At 44.4% G+C, this 13,954-nt stretch overlaps 1 protein-coding gene across 6 annotated transcripts in view; it reads left to right on the top strand.

Annotated features, from left to right (window-relative positions):
- ZNF536 (zinc finger protein 536) overlaps window positions 1–13,954 on the top strand; it is a 418,725-nt gene that overhangs the window by 222,442 nt on the left and 182,329 nt on the right. The gene's annotated exons all lie outside the window — the stretch shown is intronic.

Raw genomic sequence — 13,954 nt, 5'->3', positions numbered from 1 at the left:
TTTTAAAGTGAAAAATTTGGATTTGGAAGAAACAATGTAAAAGTTGGTAATAATGAAGACTTTGTTTGCTAGGCGCTCCAGCCCAGTGACTAAGGGCCCAGCTGTTCTCAGAGCAGAGCTGTGGTCGGCGCGTTAGCAGGGAACAGAAGTGAGAGGGCGCTGGAGACCAGGGGGTGGGTTGCAGGGGACCAGGTAAATATGCAACATCCGACCAGAAGGGTGTTTAACTATGGCTTGAATGTCTACCAGGGCGTTTCAGAGAACTTCAGGAGATGTGGCTTCAAGGTGACCATGCTTATCTTCCTGAGAGTAAATGGTCAGTTGTGTCCTGACTCAGGAGGCAGGGTATTTTGGATAATTACCTCTCCATAATAATTTTCCTCGCCATAGACTCCTTTAAATATCATCTAAGAGAAGCACCTTTCAGAAAGACTAGCACTCTGGGGGTATTGTTCCTTCAATGGCACAAGGTGTGCAGAATAAGCCAGGAGGCCTCCGATCTCCTGTTTAGCAAATTTTTCTGGGTTAAGACTGTTCTTCCAAGTTTGCTTTCCTGGGGCTTGTGGGCTTCTGCTGCAAATGGCACTGTAGTGTTTGGGAGGGGGGCTGGGTGGGGAGCTCCAGAGCCCCTCTCCCGTTATCAGGTCGATACACATACCTGGTAATACAATGCCAATCCGTAGCTAAAAATAGCATCCCTTTGTTGTGATCTCCCAGAACAAAGGGAAGGGATGCACAGATCAGACCCACTTCATCTGTGCCTCCTGCCCTCTCCTTCCCAGCATTCCTAAGTCAGTTTGTCTTCTCTCTCAAATGGATTTTTCATTTAAAAACGGGGGAGAAGGGAAACTGGATACTGTTGAGGCCTATGTAGTTACAAGAATTCTCTTGAAATAATAGGTGCTGGAAATCTCAGTGTCAGCATTGCGTGTCCCCCAGACTGCACTGAACAGGAACGCACTACAGTGTCCAAGTGTAGGGGCCTCCTCTCCCAGGTCTGTTGCGGGAGCCCAGCATTTTTTTTAAGATGAGTGTTCTTCAGAGATATACAAGACGTTATGCTTTTAAAAATCCCCTTAGCCCTAGTTCAACTTTATATTCCTTGATCAGTCTTGGGTTTTCATTCTGACTTTTGCTACCGTTTATTGCCCTGGATTAAGCCCCGGAACACAAGGTTTCATTTCTTTGTCTGGCTCTACTTCCCTTCGCCTTGCCCACTAACTGGCTAGATGTACAGAGGGGTGGGCACAGAGTATTGGTTGTATTTTGGGTGACGGTAGGGGTGGCAAGTTGGATCATGGAGGGACATAGAGTATTAATTAGACAGAAAGTGCTGTCTGTGCCTTATCTGCATAAAGAAAGATAAAGCCCATGTAAATAATATGTGTGTTTCCCATAATGAATGTACCCTTTCTCTCCATTTCTGTATAGTATTAGAAATTGCGTTTTTATTATAGGAGACATTGGAGGCATGCCAACAAGTTTTTCTTTTAACTTGATATTTTGGGCTCTGATCTTTGTTAGAATTACAATGGCCAGGATCTCGTACAGTCAGAGGTCATTTCTATAGCTCCTTCCCCTTCCCATCATTTCTGGGGAATGTTTGTTTTCAAAACAAAGAATTGGGTTAAAGCTTAGGTATCATATATCAGAACATATTTCAAGCCGAAATTAAGAACACTCAAACCTTCCTTTTAAAGGTCAGATATTATTTATTATTATTATAAAAATGATCTGTGATTTATGAATTTAACTTCTCATAAACCTTCTTTGTAACAGAATATGCAGTCAGAGGCTTAACATTACATTGTTTTCTTTTGACAACGTATCCACGAGACCACTGCAGCTGTTCCTTTACTCACAATAGCAGATTAATTAACACAATCATATGCTGTTGGCTCTTACTCAATGAGTGGGTCTGCAGCGGGATAGATAGGTAAATCCTTTAAATGCGGTGGAGATAAAGCATATACTATGGTAGTTTCGTTAACTAGCCAGTTTTGCTTCTGACTAGCCAGCCCTATCAGGACTGGTTCACGGACCACAGACGCGGTGAGCTTGAATTTCAGAGTCAGCCACACCTATTTCAGCGCCATAATGCCCAACATTTGCAAGACACAAATATGTAAAAGCAGAAGACCTCTCAGAAATCAGCAGCTTTGGTTAAAATAGCAGTCAGTCTGCCGCCAGCTTTTTGAGTCTGCAGTATTTTTTTAAAGTTCAATCATTGCTTTCCTTAAATATCTCCCTTGCTATTACTCACTTTTTTCTTTTTTCTTTTTTTTAATTTTTTTTTTTTTTTTTTTGCCCATCCCTCAGTGCAAATAGTTCTGGGCAGCCGTCACGACTTTGATTTCTAAGTACCAGAAGATTTTTCTCTTCTGTATATGTACTAATGAAAATGTGTGTAACTAAACCTCCCCTCCCTGCCCAGTTACCAGCCATGAGTAAGTATTTATTGGCAACTTTAGCTGACATTTTAGTCAACGTCAGACCTTTGTTAGAGAAAATGTAAGGTTTTGCTTTAGAAACAGGCATGCCCACGTTAAGAACGAGGTAACCAGGCAGTGGGCTTAACAGAATTTCCTTCAGACTTTTCTCTAATGTCTATTACATATGCAACACTAATTTACTTTTTGTTGTTTTACTTAGCACAGAAATTGAAAATGTGACAAACTTTGCTGGATTAAAAGTCCCATTTTTTTTAGAGACATAAACCAAGAGAAACAAGAAAAACAAATCCATAATTTGGGACCTTTTAGAGCATCCAGGTGGTAGAAATTCAAACTGTCACATCACTGGCTACATTCGCGGTAGGACTGAAAGCACCCCTGTCCTTCAGAAATAGATCAGAGTTTGGCCATGTTTGGTCATAGAAGTCCTGGATGCTTTGGGAAGAGCAATGCATTATGGTGGTGAAGTCTCTGAAAGTACTCTTAGTGGTCGTTCCCCAGCACCAGGTCCTGGCTGAGCAGTCCCCCCTCCAGGCTCCATGAAATTCCGGATGCTGTGCATTCAGGCAGAAGTGATGTGCTAAGCATCTCTGTTATTGGATGAGCTCAGGTTTCCTGTGATTCTCCTCATACCTGGGGAGTTCGCAGCTCTTCCCAGACCCACAGAGGGAACTGCACAGAACGAAGGCATCAGAGTTGCTCTGACTACCTCCTCATCCTCACTCTTTCTCCCTATTTAGCTTTGTTGCTAAAATAAAAAACTCTTAAAAAAAAAAAAGGTCTGGTACACTTGGATAATTAGTTGTATATGGAAGCATTGTTTAGAAAAATCTGAATATTTGATTCTGAATTGAGGACAGAATTGGCTTGGAAATCTGCACAGACAGAGGGCAGACAGAGAAGCAGGGACGACTGGTAGAGCCCTGGGAGGAGCAGTTATGACTGTACCATTAAAGCTAAATGTCAGTGTCCCAACAAATGCACAGTTTGTACCATGGGGCAGCTGTTGTCCCCGGGCGCACTGGACTCCTTGCAAAGTCACAGGCCTCTTTCTCTGCCTTGAAGTTTCATGTGGTGCTTTCTAGTTTTCAAGTTGTATTTTGAAGGCTTCTGGGCAAGACTGGAATGCATCTGCTGTCTGGAGAGTGTGGCAATTGACCTGGTGGCTTCTAAGGTGCAGGCAGTGGTGATGCTTCTGACTCATCCCATGCAGACTCTGGGCTCAGTTTCTAGGAGTAGGATGGCTCCAACTGCCTCTCCATCCTTTCTTCCTTCCATCCTTCCATCTAACCCACAGCACAAGAGCAGGCGTAGCCCAAAGGAAGTCCTAGAGCCTTTTTAAGGATCTTCTTTCAGAGCTCAAAGAGACCCCTTCAACAATACCCCGCCAAACATGTGGGAATGGGTTTTATGGATGTTTCCTGTGATTACACATTATGGCCAAAAACTGTTCAGCAGGTGAGATTGTGAGTTAGGTCAAAATCCAGAAGACGTTGGTCCTGACTCAGGTTTTTTGTTTTTTTGTTTTTTTTTGGTAGTATTTGGGGCACTGGTTAAACTATGAAAATTCTTTGTACTTCCTGTGTTACTTAATTGAGCTTACTCTTTGCCATGCTTCCTCATAGAAGGAGGTAAGAATCAAGTGAGATCTCGGCTATATCGTGTAGGTAATGTTGTGTGAGATGCAGAGTGAAGACTTTCTGGCAGTTCAAAGAAGATAACGAGCTCCAGGAAGAGGAGGAAGTTTTGTCTGCTTGCTGGGTTCCCTATGGTACTTAGCATTCAGTAACGTTTGTTGGATAAATGAATGAGCAGACAGTGGTAGGATCCTGTGCTGTACTAGGAAATGAGGATGGGGAAGGGGTCTGGAAGGAAACTAAGCTAGTCTCTGAACAAACAAATAGGTGCACTGATGTATCCAGTGGAGAGAGAGGCAGTTGTTTATAAAATCATAGAATCATGATGGGGAGATGAAATGCAAATACCTTCCTCCACAGGTGGGGCAGAAGGGACCTGCCCGAGGTTGCAGAGCCAAGAGGAAGTTGGGACTAGCTTCCTGACTCCGTCTCAGACCAGGGTGCTTTTCATGGGGGGGCCTCTGATCGACTAAAATCCTCTTGGCTCCGAGGGTCCAGTCAGGGTGGGAGGCAGTTCACTGTTGAGGCAGTGGGTGGGGTCATAGTAAGGAAGGAAGCGTGTGTGCTCATGGAAGCAAGACATGAAGCAGAAGAAGTTACAGCCAGAGACTCCCGTTGAGGTGGGGCACAGGGGGGCCCACCTGTGTCGGTGATGGTTTCAGCAATGGGTAGTGAGCCTTATCTTTGGAAGGGAAGACAAAAGCATCAGGAATTGCAGTAATAATTTTGTTATTATTGACAAGCCGCTGTTGACTGACCACAGCTTCCTTAATGATGCAAGGTGCTGTCAGCGCCTGGCACATAGTAGGGACTCAATAAACATTTGGTGGATGAACTTATTGAGGGCAGGAATGTGCACTTTCCTGAGGCTTCTTGGGATCTAGTTTCCAGGGGTAGGGAGAACCTGGGGCTTGGATCACCTTTCCTGCAGTTTCTCCTGTTCCTTGCCCCATACTCTGCACCCATGTGAAGGGCCCTGGGCCACCCTGGGAATATCTTAGCCCCTTTACACCCTCTGTTCCCTCTCTCTCTCGAATGTCCTCTGCCTTCCTGACTTGTTAAACTTCTACCCATCTTTTAAGGCTCAGCTGGATTGCCACCTCTTCCGTGAAGCTCTCCCTCATTGCCCCATTCCCCACCAGCCTACACGTCATTCCTAGGAATGCCCATGGTTCTTCACAAACATCTCTTTAGGCTCTTAGTGTTTCCTCCTTGAGGTGGGGAAGGGGGACGTCTAATGGTCCATATACTGGGCAATAAGCTGCGGTTTGATTAATACCAGCACAGGGAGCTGCACAGAATGGATGTGAGTGAAGCATTTGTTGACTGAATGAACAAAGCCCTCACTGCATTGCTCTGGGAACTGCAGGTGTGGGGAAGGCAGCAGGGGCAGTTAGGGGGTCGTAAACAACATTTGGGAGGCAAAAGAGTAGAGATGGGAGCTCAGAGGACACAGTTCTGGGCCCTCTGAATGTGCTAGGTGCTCAAGGTCTCTGCGGAGACCCGTGGCAGAGACTGTCCCAGGCTGGCCCCAGAGCAGGTGCCTTCCTTATGGGTGTGCCAGACCACCATGGGAGTGGGGAGCTGTCCTGCCATTATTCTGCATAACATGATGCTGGTGGGGCCTCCTTCCATATTAGGGTGTGGGTGAGTGTGTTCTGCCCCAAAAGGCACAGCCTCAGCCCCAGAGCAATGAGCCAGGGGCCCTCTGGGGGGAACTCGGCTCAGAGGCTTAAATGCCCTTTCTAAGGCGGGGGATTATTGGTCGAATAGGTAGACATAGTGGCAATCCTCCCCCTCCCATCTCTCTCCTTAAATGCCAGGGAAGGAGCGTCTGCAGGTGCTGACGCACAGGCACTGAGAGACACTGGCAGCCCCCATGCCCATCGGTTGTGGATGTGCCCCCGGGTGTGTGTATTTAAGAGGCACCATGAATGGCTTGAGTCATCGATGATGCTCTTGAATGGCAAATTGGTCAGAGTTCCACAATGGTAATGATCACTCTGCCGGTGACCTTTCTAGTACATTTACATTTTATCACAACATGCATAAGCCACCCATAGGCTTCGCATTGGCTGGGTCATTCCTTATGCACAATAACCCAGCAGGCAGGGGACGCATCCCGCATGGATGAGAGAGGGGCAGCTTCTGACACATCTCGCTCTATTGTCACATGGTAATCTTTATCACCAAAGGAGACTTTTGAATTAAGCCCACGTTTTTTTCCTTTTTTTAAAAATGTGAAGGCACTCAAATGTGACTTTGCATCCCTCATTTTCACAGAGCCATAGATGAAGCCCTGGGCTCAGTGCGCTCCTGCCCTGTGCCTTGTGTGGGGCTTGATTTGGGTGGCCTGAAACAGGAAAGCAAGAGGGTGCTCCGGGACAGGCCACAGGACGCTGAGTTAGGCGGGGCCGTTGTATTTTAAGAGACTGCTTTCCAAAAGGAAGCCACTTCAGTGCTGCGTGTGTGTGTGTGTGTGTGTGTGTGTGTGTGTGTGTGTGTGTGTGCATTTCCATGTTTGTCATGCAGAAACTCGACACAGGAGATCTAAGCAGGGGTCAGAGTCCATGGACACCCCCAGAAGCCTCACTTACTGAATTTTCAGCTGTGTCCCCATCAGCTGTATGTAGTCCATTTGTTGTGTGCCCCCGTTTCTCATTTCCTTGTGCATTTTGAATGACAGAAGAAATTGCATTCCTCTTCGGCTTATAGGAAAACATTAACTGCTGAGGAGAAAGATGAAAGCATAAGAAATAGGAGGGTGAGTGGCTGCCACGTCCTGTGGTCTGGGTCCTTTGGATGAGGTGGGTGCTGGGCTCCCATGTCACAGAGGGAGGTTCAGAGTGGTCAGGTCCCACAGTTAGACCCCCAGGTCCGCTGCTGCCGGCTGGGGCACTCTGCTTGCTGGGCGTGCGAGCGGAGAGCCGGCCACTCGGGTTCCAGCCTGCTCCATCCTGTTCAGCTGAGTCGTCATTGCTGCTTTCATTGGCGCCTTTAGGTTACAGTGCCAAGAATAAAAATAAGCCTGGCTATTTTCACTCATATTTGGTACTTCTTTTTTCTTCTTCTTCTTTTTTTTCTTGAATGCTGTTGAAACAGAATTCTAATTTTTACTTAAAATGTGTAATCTTAATAAATTGCTACATTATTGCATGTTGCTTGATGTATTTAAAGACCACCTCTTTTCCCAGAAGAGCTCATCTCCAATTATATAATCACAATCAATAGAAAAACATGTTTCTATATACAGTATCTGTGCATTTTTTGAGGGCCTGTCTGTTCATATAAAAGACACATAGCTCTGTGTAAGTACGTGTATATATGTGTGGACTGCTAGAAAGTCACAGTGTTTTAATAAGATGGCTTTATATCTTGTCTTCACACATCCAGATCTTAGACTTTACATCAAACTTACTTACACATGATGTGCCTTACACATTTTTAAAGTTTCGTGTGATTATCTTAATTTTGCAAAGCAGTCATTTGACTTCTCCAGATATTTGTCCTCTGTTAGCTCTCCTTGACTTCAAGCCTGAGAGGACAAAGGTCTGTGAAGACTCAAATTCTTCTTGGCCTTGGATAACGCACACCCAGCAAGAGCTTGGTGGAGGTCTGTGCCCAGGAGCTGCAGTGGGCAGGAATGAAGGAAGGGTGGTGGGCAGAGTGAAGATGAGGTGAAGCATCCCTCCTGTGGCTGACCACAGATGTACCCATGGGTCCAAGGGTGCAGACCCCCTCACCGTGGGTCTTCAGAATCCAATGCCAAGGTGGGATTCCTTCTGGAAGTACTCCCAAGCCCACCTTTTGGGGCCAGCTGATTGTACCCAAGCAACTAATGTCATGGACCAAATGTTTGGGTCCTCTCAGGTTTCATATGTTGCAGTCTAATCTCCAGTATGATGGTATTTGGAGGTGGGGCCTTTGGGAGGTAATTAGGTTGTGAGGGTGGCATCCTCATGAATGGGATTAGTGCCCTTTTAAGAAGCCAGAAAGCTAGTTTTCTCCTTTTCCACCACTTGAAGATACAAGAAGGCAGCCCTCTGCAAGCCAAGAAGTAGGCTCTCACCAGAACCTGACTGTGCTGGCACCCTGATCTTGGACTTCCAGGCTTCAGAACTGTGAGAAATAAATTTCTGTTGCTGATAAGCCACCCAGTTTATGGTATTTTGTTACCATATGGTATGGTATTTTGTTATAGCAGCCTCAGCTAAGACAACTCTACAGAGTTCCATAGATTATTTAAGATCATTTCCCTTGGTATAGATGTTTTCTTGGGGTGAACTCAAATTCCAGTTAATATAACAGCCTCAGGAAAGGCTGCTCCTTGTAGGCCTGGTAATGGCTCTAACGACACAAGTCTTCCCCTGCTCTGAGAATCTCAGCAAGATACAGAAACAGTGGGATGGGTCTCAGAGGGATGGCACGGGCCTTGGATTCTGACCCCAGCAGTGCCACCACCTTACTGTGGGCCTTTCTCACTCAGACCCTTGGTTTTTCCACCTGCACAATGGGAGTGTTCCCAGCTGTGCTCTGAGCTCCCCTGGCTTTGAACTTTAGTGCCCCTCCTCTTGGTGCTTTGGGCTCTACTCAGGATGTGTCACCAAAGGTTCAGCCTTTCGCCCTGGGTTATGTCTCAGATGCAAGAAGTGGGTATTAGGGGCAGATTATTTACTTTATGAAAAGTTTCCCACCCTCCCTCATACCTTACTCAAGGGATTATCCATTGACTACTAATAACAACAACAGCCACTATTCATATTTTCTGAAAGCTTAATACGTGCCGGATACCGTGCCAAGCCCTATGGGTGTTTTGTCTCATGTGCTCCACAAAGCTTCCCTAAGTGGTAAGTATCACTGTTGTCACTCCCAGTTCATGGGAAAGGAAGCTGAGGCTTCAAGAAGTTAAAAGTTAAAAGCTAATGGCAGCCACTTGCTTCAACCTGGGATTATCTGACATCAGGCTCTTAACCGGTGCGTACACTGCACAGAGCTTCATAGTGTTTGCTCCTGGGTCCCTCCTTCCTGTCTTTGCTGGCACTGTGGGTTGCAGTTCACTTTTCTATGTGTTGGTTTACCCTGTCATACTTAAACCCTTCTCATGGACCTGGACCTGGACCCTGTCTCCTCTATCCTCTGAGAAATCAGGAGCTCATTTTATAAAAGTAAAGTGTTTGAAGAGCCTACTTCTTGAGGACCAGTCAATACTGAGGATAACGTATCCCTAAAACAGTTGTGTAAGTCAGTGGGAAAATAAAATTTGATTCACAATAATTCTGTGTCTTGCGCAGACCTTCTGAGGATCCCCCCCAGTGGCATTTTATTTGGTTTCAGATCCTTCAGGGAAGTCATTTGTGCACTGGGATCACAGAGGTGTGGGTCCAGGGGAGATACCTTGAGACTGCTGAGGGCTTTAGGGAAAGTGAAGTCTAGAAGGGTTGAATTTATTCAGTAACTAGACAATAATATTTCAGCTCCAGTTGACATCTCCAGATCTTTGCTTGAAGGACCCACCTGGCCAAATGCCTTGGGTGTTATATACGCTGCAGGGAGAAGAGAGCCACTTCCCTTGAGCCATACGCAGGTGAAGGTTGGCTAGTTTCAGTGGGAGGCTAAATGAGAAGAGGCTGCAAGTTAAATTCCAACACAGTGAGCCAGCTCCTGGTGGCGGGTGGGTCTGCATCCTCTGGACAAGGGCGGGGCCGGTGCGAATGCAGGTGGGAAGCGTTTTCTTTAGCTAGCACCAGGGAGAGTGGAGTAGATACCCTTAAACTTGGGGTAAGGATGGTCAAGGGTTGAGGTCCCCCATGGGAGATGGTGCGTGGTAAGAGAGATCAAACTGTGAACAGCCAGGCCAAGTCCACCGAAGGGGGAGACAACCTTCTCTGGAGAGCAGCCAGGAGGTCTCATGGGAGAGATTCTTCGTCACATCATAGCTGACAAGGACCCAGGTCTTCTCAAGATATTTTATGTTGGGCTTCCCTGGTGGCGCAGTGGTTGAGAGTCCGCCTGCCGATGCAGGGGACACGGGTTTGTGCCCCGGTCCGGGAAGATCCCACATGCCACGGAGCAGCTGGGCCCGTGAGCCATGGCCGCTGAGCCTGTGCTCCGCGACGGGAGAGGCCACAACAGTGAGAGACCCGCGTACCGGAAAAAAAAAAAAAAAAAAAAAAAAAAGATATTTTATGTTCTTAGGAGAAAGGACAGATTGTGAAATGTACCTATGGTCCCTAAAGCAGACGGAGAGGGTGTAGGCTGAACAGCAGAATTCTGTATCTATGGGTATCACGCAGCAAAGGAGTAAGAGGCATTGGTTTAAAATCCCTGGGGTGAGTGAATGAGTTTAGGGACGTGGAACACTCTTCTTTTTTTTTTTTTTTTTAAATTAGATTTCTAACTCACTCTTTAGGCCAAGAAGAAAATGTCAGTATTTTTATAATTGTGGAGGAGGGGACACCCTTGCTAATCATAACATCAGAGCCAGAAACTCTAAGAGTAAAGGTTGGCGGATTTTACCACTTCTTCACTGAGCATAGTACTGGCAAAGTATAGTACTCAGTAAATATTAGTTGAATGAATTTAACTGCATAAAAACTAAATACTTCTAAGCAGTGTGCATGCCCATGCATGCATGGGCACGCACAGACATACATACACAAATATCTCTCAGACCATAACATGCAAAAGACGACATGTGAAAAAATATTTGCTACATATGTGATAGACAAAGGGTTAATATTCCTGGTACAAACCAAAAAGCTCTTGCAGATCAATATGGAAAAGACAAATCCTCCAATAGAAAAGTGGTCAAAGGACATGAGCAGGCAATTCAGAGAAGAAGAAATACAAATGGTCAATAATCAAAGAACAGTAAAGGAAATCTTTGCAGCCATTAAATACGTGAGGCTGACCTGTATTTACTGACTTGGAAAGATGCCCACGACATATTGTTGAATGAAAAGTGGGCTACAAAACAGCAGGTAGACTATGATTCCATTTATGGAAAATTATGAGAGTATCTTCATCCACATCCTTTGTGCAAATAATAGAAATGTTTTCAAAGTTGCTTTAGCAAAAAAGGAGAATTTGAGGAACACAGGTGCCCCTCATCACCCCTTTGCCAGGTCGGCGGAGCATGGCCTCACCATGTATGGACTGGGGTCAGGCACCTGTGGGCGTCAGTGGGCAGAGAGATGGCCACTTTCCCATCCTCCACTCCCTGGGCCAAAGGATCCCATACCTCTCGTCTCCCTGTTTTTTGGCTTCTCTTTCTTTCTCTGCAGGCCAACTGGGCAGTGAGATTGAGGATAATTTGTATTAATGTAAAAATATATTTCTGTGTCAGGATTTTTTTTTTTGGTAATGAACACATATTATTTTTAAATTTAGGAAAAAGCCTATTTTTTAATTTTTAAAGCTAAAAGAAAATCCAGTTAGGAAATTTGACTGATAAGGATATTCTTTAATATTAATTTAATGTTCTTTGTGTAGAGGGAGTTCCTACAAATCAATAACGATGATAATACCCCAACCAAAGGAAAAAATGCCCACCTAAGAGCCCTGACTTAGTGTTTACTATGTGTCAGGAAGTGAACAAAACATTCTACAAGCATTGCCTTTCCACAGCTTTATAAGGTAGATAATGTCTCTTCCCTCCCTTCCTCTTTTCTTCCAGTGAATATTCACTGAATATCTGAGTTCTGGCAGTTGTGTTCTAGGCTCCACAGATACGGATGCTGCCTTCACACAGATTGCATCTCTATTGTTATTTCCACTTTGCCGCTGAGGCTGAGACTTAAAGAAGTCCTAACCAGTGTGCCGTTTCTAACGAGGATGTTACAGAATCCTCAAAGTAGGAACCTGCAGGTCCCAGAAGAAGAAAACAAATGGCCAATAAATGTATGAAAATATTTTAACCTGATTAGCAATCAAAGAAAACAGTTAAAAATAGTTTTCGATTATATATTTAGGCATTTGCTCCTCAGACTGTCAAAGATTTATGAGACTGGTAACAATGAGTATTTGCTGTAGGGTTGGGAGAAATCACTCTCTAGTCTGCCAGTAGGTGTTTATATTTACACAAAGTTTCTAGAGAGTAATTAGGCAAACATGTCAAAGCCCCCCAAATAAATGTCTACTCATTGTCTTAGTAATTCTTCTTTTATGAAATTACTAATATGTATCAGCAAAGATTAAGCTATCTATCTATCCATCTTATCTCAGATATCAGATAATCAAAGATGTTTGACCAAGTATATTTATTGCAGCTCAGTTTATAATGGTCAAATTTTGGAAACAATTTAAATGCACTTCAGAAAGGAATTGGCTAAGGAAACTATGATTCTCTTACTATGGAATCCTGTGCAGTTGTTGAAAATGATAGCATAGGTTTGTATTTTTGACTTGCAAAGATATTTATAATATGTTATGAAGTGACAAAAGCAGATTACAAAGCCAACTTCTATAATATGATCTTCTGTGGGATTTTTTTTTTGGTAAAAATGAAAATACATTTAAATATGCATTTTTTCGTACAAAATTCTGAAAGGATATAAAACAAAACATTAAGAATGATTGTCTCAGGGTCTAGCACTAAGACTGACATTTTCCTTCCTTACATATATCTTTGGTTTATAACCTTTTGCAATGATCGTGTATTAGTTTTATGGTCAGGTAAAACCAAAGCCAAACAAGGAAGCTACTCCTGTTGTAGGTAAAGGGACCGGAACAAAGCCCGGTTGTGGATAATCCTTGGCCAGCCCTGAGGGCCAGCCCCAAGGGAAGGGCCCACCTCTGCCGCTTTGGTCTGTGGGGCTGGGCCCTGCCCCTCCCCTACCTCAGACCAGACGCCTTACAAGGCAGGTCTCTCTCCAGTGGGAACCTCCCCTCACATCAGCACAACTGGGCGCAGAGAACTCTGCTAGAGAGCCAAACATGAACGTGAACCTGGGGGAGGCGGCCGCGGCGAAGAGTTTGTTGCCTGTGGCCCTGCTACTTAAGTAGTCTCAGAGGTGTTTTTTCAAGAATCAGGATCAAAAGAGACACTCATCATTTGAAGGGAACTAGAGGGGCAACTTCCGGGATATTGGGAGGGAAAAGGCATCAAGCAGGGGAGGGGAAGCGACCTCACTGGCGTGGGAGGGCACAGCTCCTCGGCCAGGCTTCTCTTCCGCTTACGGAGAGCAAACAAGGTAAATATAACACAGTATCTTACAAAACATAAGCATAAAACAAAATGAAATGATGAACGGAAAGCAAATTGACAAATAAAAATAGATGAAAAAATTGAGAACAATTTAAAAGTTGAAATAGGGAAAGTTGAAAAAGATACTATGAAAAATAACAGGATTTAAAATAACTAGTTAGCAAGACAATAGACATTTTTAAAAACAAAATACCCAATAAAGAGGGCCAGAATCTAGAGACTTAAAAGAGGTAAAACTTGACAGAGCTCAAGCTTTAAAGTGTAAAGAACGGTGACAAAGGATTTAAGCAAACATATTTAAAAGGTACTACAAAGAGAAATAAAAGAAAGAGGAAGGTTGAAAGATTAATAGAGAATAAGACAAAGGAGAAACCACCTAAACACCTTAAGTCAGAGGAAGGTAAAATTATACCAAATATGAATACTTAAGGCTAAAGTGTTATGACTATTTTTACCCAGTAGGTGAAAATAACAAGAGAAAAACAGGCAGTAGCCCACGTGTTTAAAGGGGTTGTCTGCTGTATGATCCAGAATAGCTTGCTTTTCCCCTTTGTAGATATTATCACTGCCCCATTTAGCTATCTGGGTAATTTTTGAACGTCTTTATTCATCCATGAGACTGCAAGCTCCACGAGGGCAGGAGCTCTGTCTGTTTTGCT

This window comes from Pseudorca crassidens, chromosome 20 (assembly GCF_039906515.1).
Source record: "Pseudorca crassidens isolate mPseCra1 chromosome 20, mPseCra1.hap1, whole genome shotgun sequence".
Classification (NCBI taxonomy): Eukaryota; Metazoa; Chordata; class Mammalia; order Artiodactyla; family Delphinidae; genus Pseudorca; species Pseudorca crassidens.
This window is presented reverse-complemented; position numbering and strand designations above follow the sequence as displayed.